Consider the following 11,215-nt stretch of genomic DNA (forward strand, 5'->3'; position numbering starts at 1 on the left):
ACTTAAAAAACAACACACACCATGACCTCATGCATGAAAACCACCATCATTACATCATTATACACTTGACCACATGCAAACATGAACATGCATAAGAGATGCATAACCATCCACATATATGCATAAACATAGACGACCAAGCATGAATGAATAATATTTGAAATCAAACCTACAAGAATGATACATGCAACCAAGCATACTTCAACGATACATGTAAGCGACATAAATCAACATAAATCGACATGTAAGCAATCATACACTCACAATGATGCGCTCCCCAAGAACACCTCAAATTTAACATGACGACATCACTACCACCATGAACAACATCATGCAAATGCAACAAGCACATGGAATGCAAGTGTGAGAGACACACATGCAACTGACATGCATGCATGACCAACACATAGTCCATCCAATCCGAGGGGTGAACCATGCTCTAATACCACTCTATAACACCCTCCTCCCACATTTACCCAAGCAACCGACCAACTGGGGTAAACATGCGATGAGAGGCCACTATGATATGGTTTGACCTCCTAAGTCACATTAAGGAAGTGGAACCGATGGAAACACACCATACAGACATACAATATCATCAACCGAACCCTCAGAGGATAAGTCAGCCACTCAGATAGCCTGTCCCTAGGTCCCAATTTTGTTTTAGGTCTCCTGGGCCATAGTCGTTGTCATTCTATGGGCAAGGGAGTGGCCATCAACCTAAAGTCGCTCTCACAGGCCTATCTGCCAGCAACTGTGGATCATAATTTTCAGTGATCTGCTAACGTCCCCAAGATTTAAGCCACCTTTTTAGGCTCAGAGCCCAGGTCACTGCCCAGAAGCGATCCATCTCTTCAAATCAGTAAGATAACATGGAAATGACAGTTCTAAAGCAAATACTTTTTCAAGACCTTGACTGGACCCCTACTACCCATGCCATCCATTTCGTCACACATATTGCAAATGTGTAATCTACAGGGTATTTCATAGTTCTAACCATAAGGGTATCATTCTTAGCTGAGAATCACTAAGAACCATTAATGCCTCAATGGATCAACTTCCATTCCATCCATTATGTCATAGATACATGGATCATTCAATTACAAGTAAAAATATGATGAGAGCCACCCATGGATGCTATTATAAAACACATACATAATCAACATAATAGCAACAAAAAATACTCATGAAGGTACAGTCATATAGACCACATATAATCCATCAAAATGCTCATAGAAATACAAGCATAAATAACCATTCATTAATGATTCCAAATCCAAACTCGGGATGGGACTTCCACGTTCCACCTGACCGTAGAATAGTTGAGCCAAATCTCTCTTCATCCATTCACCTCGGTGCCATATTCCAGGCATGAATGTGGGATCTCATAGAACACATCAATCAAAACTCTTCTAGGGTTGCCGAAGGACATCCACCTCAACCCATCAAACAATGATTCCACCTCACAGTTGGACATCACAAAATCATCATCAGATTGGTCTCCATCCAATCCTTGCAAGGCTTCCAGAGTGTTTGTTCCAACCAAGGCTTCCAGGACTAGTAACTCAACCCAAGTTTTCGTCGGGCTTCCGAAGTTTTTTTCCAACCAAGGCTTCCAGTACTAGTAACTCAACCCACCAAGGGATTCTAGAGCGTTTGTCCAACCAAGGCTTCTAGGACTAGTAACTCAACCCAAGCTGTTACAGGGCTTCCAGAGTGTTTGTCCAACCAGGGCTTCCAGGAATTGTTTACCCCAAAAGTCGCTGGAATTCGAGCAAAAAAACTTCAAAAAATCTTGCACCATTTTGATAATGGAAATGGATTTAGCACCATCAAAAACCTCTCTGGGCATCCAAAATCTTAAAGTTTGACAACTGTAACCTGGATTTACAAAAATCCCTGTGAAATTTTCTGAAAATATTGCCAAAATTTCTATGATTTTCAAGGCAAAAACACAGTCTATTTACTCTGTAACAACCAAATTTCTTTTGCACTGCGCGCAGCTCTGCTTGACCTAGCTGCGCGCCCTCCTCCCCGAGCTGCCTCCTGCGGCTGCCCCGCCTGGCAGCCCCCTGCTGCTGGGTTCGTCTGGCCCTGCCCCCTCCCCCAGAGATCCCTCCTCGCACCAGCCTGACCTCCTTGCTGTGCGTTCTGTGCAGTAGCGACTGGGCATGGCTCCCCCTGGGGGCCCTGATCCTCTGGAACCTCCTCTAGCCCCTCCCCCGGAAGTAACAGCATTCAAAGCAATGATTGTTGCGAGTGGCAAGAGAGCGCCCTCTGTCAACCAGCAGAAGTTCGTCAAGAAGCTGGACTCCATCCCCTCGGTAGCACTCCCTGAAGAAGAAACCTGCAAAGCAGCCTTGAAACTTGCTGAGAGAGGCCTCATAGGATAGTCCACGGGCCTCTGGCCATCGCCCAAGTCAGTGGAGGACTGGACACAAAGGAACTGGAAGCCGTTAATCAAAGAAGGCGTAAAAAGCTACTTCGTAGGCAAAGGTTTTTTCATCTTTGTTTTTGAAAGTGCAGAGGACAGAAGCCTAATATTCAGAAATGGACCTTATTTTATGGGCCCCCAAGGTCTATACTTAAATAAATGGTCACCAGACTTTGATCCAACCCAGGATGTCCCTTCAGCTGTACCGGTGTGGGTGCAGCTACCTCACCTTCCCTTACACTGTTGGAATCAGAAGTCACTCCAGATCATCGGCAATGGACTAGGGAAATACATAGACCAGGCGGCAAGGAAAGACCAATACTCATGTGCACGTATCTGTGTCGAAGTCGATCTGGAAGAGGGCTTGCCGGAAGCCATAAAACTCACAGTCGTAGGCTGGACGCATATCCAAGAGCTGGACTATGAACAACTGCCATTTAAATGCAGACACTGCCATGAATACGGGCATTTTGCCAAATATTGTAAGAAGAAGTCTGAAGAGCAATCAGACAAACAGAATGGCGAGCAATGGATCCAAGTACAAAAACCCACTAATCAGAAGAAAGGAAACGGGAAAGGCACCCAGAAAGAGACTCCAAGCAGCTCCAACCCCACTCAAGAAAAGAACTTAAATGACAAAGGAAAGATCCAGAACAAGACAGTCACAGCAACCCCAGAAAATGTGGACCAGATCGACCCTCCCAGCAACAACACAGAAGATGCAGAAACGGAACACATGGAAGCCCCCCAAAGAAGCCCCTCCAACCCTTCATACGCAGAAGTAGCAAGGAAAAAACCAGCCGAAAGCTCTGATTCCTCGGATGAGGAAACCTTCGAGCAACCTACAAGAAAAGTCGGAAGGAAATCTCGCAGAGAAGCAAGGGAAGAGGAGGCGGAAAGGCTCAAAACTCAAGGGAGCCAGCCTACAATAGAAATGTCAATCGGGAGAAACCACAGGAACAGGCCCCCAAAGGGGGGATCCCACCCCACCCCTGGTAAATAATGCGCCTCATCTCTTGGAACTGTAGAGGTCTGGGAAACCCCTCGAAAGCAGAAGCGGTCAAGGATCTACTTAAAATAGAACCCTCAGACATTCTAATGCTCCAAGAGACCAAAATAGAGGGGAAAGCCCTGCTAGACATCAGTAAGAAGAAATGGAAGAAAAGCACAGGAATAGCAGTAAGCGCAAGAGGATCATCTGGAGGGCTGGCAACTCTCTGGACAGAAGACCTCTTCCAGCTGAACAAATACCATGAGACCCAGCATTGGATCTACACGGAACTTACGCACTGCACAAGTAAGTTAACCTTCTCTCTTTTCAACCTCTATGTACCTGTTTTGTACTCAGAAAAAAGGGACTGCTGGAAATCCCTCACCGAATTCCTTGAGCAGCACTCTCCCAATAACATTATTCTTGCTGGGGATCTAAATATAGTTTTAACAGCAAAAGAAAAAAAGGGAGGCACTAACAACAGAGACCCCATGCTCCCCATAGTGGAAGACCTCACCCAGCAGTGGGATCTCCTTGATTTCGCTCCGGTCAAAGGGTCCTTCACTTGGTCCAACAACAGAGTTGGTGAGGATCATATCGCTGCTCGACTGGATCGTTTTCTAGTCCAAGGCACTCTGATGATGCATAAGAAGATAATCACCACCAAAATATTGCCCAAGCTGACTTCAGATCATAAGCCCATCCAGCTAATCCTGGAAGAAGAAGAAAACCTCGGCCCAATCCCCTTTCGATTCAGCTCTCTTTGGATAGAAAGGGAAGGCTTTATAGAAACAGTGAAAACCACATGGGAAAAACCTGTCACAGGATCCTCCAGCTATGTATGGGAACAAAAGCTCAAAGCCACAAAGCAAGCCTTGAAGGATTGGATTAAAAAACCTGTCCAAAATCCAACCAATGAGAGAAAAGAAAATGTACAGCTCTTGGAGGCCCTGCAAGCAGAAATGGAAGAAGGAGAAATAACCCCAATGCTCCTTGACAAAGAAGTCAAAAATCAATGCTCAACATATCGATCTTTCCGGAGGGAGGAAGAATACTGGCGAACTAAGTCCCGAAGTTTGTGGCTGAAAGCAGGCGACTGGAACACCACGTTCTTTCACCGCCAATATCAAGCAAGACTCTCCAGAAACCATATCTCTGAAATAACAACTACTGAGGGGCAGATCTGAAAAGGGTTCAGTCAGATAAAAGAAGCAGTCGTTGACCATTTCAGACAGCTCTACACTACAGACAATCACACAAATGAGGAGAAAATAGCTGACCTCCTTTCCAACATCCCTCACCTGGTCAGCCCTGAAGACAACTTCGCCCTTATCAGCCCCATCACCGAAGAAGAAGTCAGCAATGCCATCTGGTCTATGGATCCGGACAAGGCCTCGGGGCCAGACGGATTCACCAACCACTTTTACAAGTGCTGCTGGGACATTATAAAAATCGATCTGCTAAAAATGGTGAAAGGTTTCATGGGAAAAGCCAAGGTAGGGGGAGGAACCAACTCCACTTACCTCGCCCTCATCCCTAAAGATACCAACCCAGAAACTTTCTCCAGATTCAGGCCAATTTCGCTTTGTAATGTCTCATACAAAATTCTGGCGAAGCTGCTAGCCAATAGGATCAAGCCACTTCTTAACAAGCTGATATCTAACAATCAAGGTGGCTTTGTAGAAGGCAGGCATATTTTTGACAAGGTCATCCAGGTGCAGGAGATTATCCACTCAAGCAACCAGCGCAAAGAAAAAGGCATGCTGATAAAACTGGACATGGCCAATACCTTTGACTGTGTCATCCGTCCCTTCCTCTATAAAGTCCTCCTCTCCTTCGGCTTCTCCCCGCACTTTGTCAATCTTATCTCTGCCTGTACCCACAACCCCTGGATAGCCCCTCTAGTTAATGGTCGTCCCTCCTCCTTTTTTCAAGCCCAGAGAGACCTCAGGCAAGGATGCCCACTCTCTCCCTTTCTTTATATCCTGCTGGCAGACTCCCTCAGTAGAAAGCTTGCTGCAAAAAAGGCCTCAGGCTCCCTCCCTGGCCTCAAACCCTCTCTATCCTCCCCTGCCCTTAACCATGCTCTTTTCGCGGATGACTCCCTCCTCTTAGGAGGAGCCACAGTCAGAATAGCCAAATCCTTTGATTCTGTTCTCAATTGCTATTGTAGGGTCTCGGGTGCTTCTATCAACAGGAATAAAAGTGAGGTCTATGGATGGAACATTGGGCAGCAGGAACTCTCAAGCATCTCCAACATGTTAGGCTTCAAAAGCCACGCTCAATGGGAAAAGTTCAATTACCTTGGCCTCCCCATTACAAATGGTGTCAACAAGAGGTCGTTGTGGACTGGAATCATCAGCAAAATAAAAACTAAAATCACAGGATGGGGAGGACACTGGCTCACAAAAGCAGGCAAACTCATCCTGATTAAGACCGTCTTATCGGCACTCCCTATCTATCAAGCAACCTTCCTCTTCGCTCCCAAAAGCGTAACAGATCAAATCTCCAAAATCATCAGGGAATTCCTCTGGAAGGGTGGGAAAGGAAATCAAAACAAGCTCCATTTAGTGAAATGGGACGTGGTCAAGCGGCCATTCTCTGAAGGAGGCCTCCAGATTCGCGACCCAGCTTCAGCAAACTTGGCATTGGGAGGCAAGATAATTTGGAAACTCTTCAAAGAGCCCAATCATCCCGTCAGCGACACTCTGAAAACTAAATACGCGCACAACATCCATCTCAGAAACATTTAGATAGCGCATCCAAATCAATGCTCCCAGGTTTGGAAACTCTGCAGCAAAACTATGACTTTCTTCATGCGCAGTGTGTACAGGATCCCAGGAAGCGGTAAACACACGAATCTATGGCAAGACAGAATCATGAATCATGAGCCCCTTGCGGAAAATGCTGAAATCTCAGAATTAAAAAACTGGCTAGAACGCGCAGGTGTAAAAAGTCTCTACGAATTGTCAAATTGGGACTGTCATGATAATTGGAAAAGTTGGGATTTCTTTGGGATTCCTGAGCGCTTAAATCAGCAGAAAAGTGTCTTAGAAGACCTGTTAGAAGACGCAGCCCCAGTGAACAGAAAGCTAAAAGATAGCTGGGGATGGGGGCGCTCAGGTAATTACACAACAGCCGCAGCCTACAGTTCCCTTCAAACCAATAGAAACAGCAGTAAACCGCCAGAATTTTGGAAGAAAGTATGGGAACCATTAGCTCTCCCCAAAGTTAACTTTTTCTTCTGGACGCTGGTCCATAACAAGTTGCTAACTGGAGACAATTTGATGAAGAAAAGCATAGCAAGGCCGCATAGATGCGAGCTGTGCAGAAGGAGCTCAGAAACAGCCCAACATCTCTTTATGGAATGCCAATTTTCCAAAGAAGTTTGGGGTCTCATTCTTCAAGAGCTGCATACCCCAAGCCCCTCTTATAACTCTGTTGCTGACCTTTTCGACTCATGGGAGCAAAGCTACCCCAGCAAAATTCCAAGCAAGGCCATCTGGAGAAAAGTCTGGAATGCAATCCCCAAGTTTGTTTGCTGGCAGATCTGGCTGACCCGAAACGACTTGACATTCAATGGAAAGCAGCAAACTCCTCTCAAGGCAGCGGAAAAGGCCAAATCCCTCCTACTTGAAGCAGTCCAACAGCAACACTTTCCAGAAGACTCCTTGCTCCTCCCTGAAGAAGAGAGGTGGTTGGGCCCCCTATCCCCTCAACCTTGGAAACAGATAGCAGCTCGACATTCAGTGAATCCGGATTGGCGCAGAAGGGACTCTGAATCTAACTTTCATGAATGGTGGCGGCAACAAAAAATAACCACGATTTTTTTTTACGGAGCCTCCAAAGGCAACCCCGGGACAGCAGGAGCCGGAGGGGTCATCTATGCCCCGGATGGCACTAAAAGGGACAGCTTTAGCTGGGGTATCGAGCAGAAAACCAACAATCAGGCAGAGATCCAAGCCCTCCTGACAGCTTGTCAAATAGCTAGAGACGGAGGCGACAAAGAAATCCAAGCATTTGGAGACTTAGAGATCTTAATAAAGAATTTAAATACAGGCAACCTATTCAACAACGCTAGCCTCAATAAATCTCTAAATAGACTAAAGAGCGTCCTGCTCGACTTTGCCTCTTACAAATTCTTTCACATTCTTAGAAGCCTGAACAGTGAAGCAGACTTGATGGCAAACAAAGGCTGCAAGCTGGGGAAAGGACAACTCCTCATAAATGGCGAAAGCTCTTATCATCCTTGTAACCCATGAGGTCCTGATTGTAGAATCAGCATAAGAAACAAAAATGGATGCAATGTAAAAATGGCTGCGCTGGCGTGAGCCCAATCTATTTCTCATACTAATAAAACATACCTGTTTTGGTGAAAAAAAAACAACCAAATTTCTTTAAAAATGCATGCACTTGACCTTAGAAGGTGATAAAAGAAGGATGAAAATGAGGTAACAATACTAATATTTTCCTAATTTTTGGTAGGCTGACACCAAAACAACTAAACACCAAGCCGAAAATGAATATTTTTTGACAAACTCTGCGTCTGGCCACATAAAACCTGAAAAGGGGATAGAAATAGTCAAGCTTTTCCAAGTTAATGCAAAATGTGCATATGATCACAAATTCAACAAAAATGTGAATGAACCAACTAAAAATACACGTGAAATTTGCAAATTTAGTAGAAACTTTTATCGATCAGGTGAAATTAGCATTCTATAGAGTAGCCTTTAGAACTTAAAAAACATTTCCTTGTATCTCAAAAGTGGGGAGGAAACCCTCTAATAAACTAAGGAAATTCAGCCCCTCCTTTTCATTAAACCATATCGCCTTTCTTCTCCCATTGTTATTCCTACTACCAATACAAACACAGAGACAAATGGAAAAAAAAAAAGCATCCACTCCACCTAAAACTCCACACAAACAAGAAAAAACGCATCCATTGCACTTGAAATTCCACCATGAAAGAATGTTAGTATTAGGAAATCATTCAACTCAAAACCACTTGGGGACACAGAGGTTAGGGTAAGATAAAATGAATGGAAGGTGGAGGAAATCAGTTGAGGTAAGCGGAGAATAGTTAGGGTGGATAGAATACCACTGAGATTACTTGCAAATGGATTCCAAAAACTAAAACTCCGGAGACCGGAGTTGATGATGGACTAGTTTTCATATTTCTTTCCATGGTCTTTTTCAATGATCTTTTGAAAAAATCAATAGAGAGGGCAAAACAAACCTTTGGTAATAAGAGAATATAAATGCACATGGGAAAAACTCCAGAGGCCGGAGTTGGTGATGGACTTGCTTTCATATTGCTTTCCATGGTCTTTTGAAAAAATCAACAGAGAGGACAAAACAAACCTTTGGTCATAAGAGAATATAAGTGCACATGGGCAAAACTTCAAATGCCAAAGTTAGTGATGGACTTGCTTTCATATTGCTTTCCATGGTCTTTTGAAAAAATCAGCAAAGAGGACACAACAAAGATTTGGTCATAAGAAAATACAAGTGCACATGGGCAATAAAAATTAGTCAAATGGTGGTATAGCAAAATCAATTACCACAACAAAATCAAAGTTCACATCCATGTTGGTTCACTATATCAATTTAGGTTCACATCCCGTTGGTTCATTGTATCAATTTAGTACTAGTTATATGAAATTAATGCAAATAATTGAGTTATAGAGAAACATGTCATATCATTAAATTACATAGTTGCCAAATTTCTCTATATCTACATGGCTCTACTTATGATGGGGGCATAAGATGTCAAGGTCTGAACATATATAGATTACTGCACTTAAAAAACTAAGAAAAGAAATAGAAATAGAAGTAATTGGAAAATTTGGAAAATTTTCATATTTTGATTTTACTATTGTTTTTATTTTGATAAATTTTAAATAAATAGGTTTAGAACAATGATTTTTGTATTTATCTATTAGATAAGGATTTTAGACAAATAAGTTTTGAAACCAAAGGCCATGTTAGATTTAAGTTTTTGGAGGAAAAAGAAAGTGTGGGTATTTTTTTTGGTAAAATGTTTCTCTAAAACTATTATATTATGTAGAGTTATTAGAAGTTGTTGAAAACTTAAAATGAATTAGAAAGAAAATCATCATTGTTAGAGGAAAGAAAGTATATATATCCAAATATTTAAAATGTATATTATCGATTTTTTTATAATGTTGTATATCTGAATTGGAAGTTGGTAACTATGTTAGATTGAGATTCCAACCCAAGTGTAAAGAAAAGCAATAAATTGTCCTCACCACACAACCTACACTTGATTAACAACATCAAATAATTAATTACTTCCAAGAAACACCCCCTTCAAATTTAACAAAGTATAATAACATTGAGAAATTATCTTACATATTTTTAATTCACAAAATGGGTTATGTTATCTTTCATCTTTACAAAATGTATAGTTAATTAATAAATTTAATCCACATAATAGGTTATGTTATCTTTCATTTACTAAATATGTAGTTAATTAATAAATCCAAATATCGGTAAATGAATGAGTACCTACATTGTGTTTGGAATGATAACAATGAATTAGGCATAAATTTTTATAAAAAAATTGATTTTTGATTCGTTATTTTTTTTAATCAATTAAAAAAATCTAATTAATTTTTTAAAATGTACTTTAATATTTATTTAGAATTATATTACATTAGTTTTAAGATTTATTATAATTTTGGATATAATAAACCTTAAAAAATGACCTTTTTGAAATACAAATCTAGTAAACAAAATCAACTGAAAACAAAAAAATATTATAAAACTCATCATATTTTAAGTAACCATTATTAATAATTATTAAACCAATTAATAATTCGATTTAAGATGACATTATCTTTTTTTCGAGGATTGCTGTTGTATCTTTACATTTCACTTTTATAAATAAAAGTGCAATAAATAGCTGGCCCAGATTCGCTATCCTTGTGGTTAGTAGTGGCGACCGCTTACGCTACATCCCGAGTTCGAATGGCCCGGCCATGGTCACAAAACCCAATTTAGCGGTACTTTAATAGTACCCACTATTTTTCTCCATCCGCCATGATTTTAGGATTAATTCGAAGTGGATTTATTTTTCAAAATATAAGTTTTTTTTATATAAGTTCTTTATGTGGTAGCTAGTTTAGTGTATATCTATGAAGTTACAAAATATTTTGAAAAACATTTAAATAATAAAAATGTGGATGATTTTAGGATTAATTCGAAGTGGATTTATTTTTCAAAATATAAGTTTTTTTTATATAAGTTCTTTATGTGGTAGCTAGTTTAGTGTATATCTATGGAGTTACAAAATATTTTGAAAAACATTTAATTTATTATTTAGTAAGTTATTTTATTTTTTAATAAAAATGTTATACAAGAGTAGTTTTATTTTTAGGATTAATTTGAAGTGGATTTATTTTTCAAAATATAAGTCTTTTTTTTCTTAAGATAGTAGTTGGTTTAGTTTATATTTATGAAGTTTCAAATGAGTAATTTTGATTTTTTAAGAGTGGTTTTATTTTTTAATTCGTAAAAAGTTGAGTTCTATTAATTAAAAAAAAATTAAAATATTTCGAGAAATTAAATAACTTTAAAAGAGGGTTTGCATCTCCTAGATTTGATCCCTCTTATTTATAATAGTATACGAAGGAAATAGTCATATAAAAATAAGATTAAAGTATTTGTAATTATAATGGATTGTAGATTTTTGTGGTTTGGTTTTTTAGAATCTAAACTCGGATAATCCACAGTTTTCATTTTTGCTTTGTTAACGTTTCGAGTCTAGA

The sequence above is a fragment of the Pinus tabuliformis genome, chromosome 9 (assembly GCF_031772625.1).
Source record: "Pinus tabuliformis cultivar Carrire ecotype Pingquan chromosome 9, CPIR1, whole genome shotgun sequence".
Lineage (NCBI taxonomy): Eukaryota > Viridiplantae > Streptophyta > Pinopsida > Pinales > Pinaceae > Pinus > Pinus tabuliformis.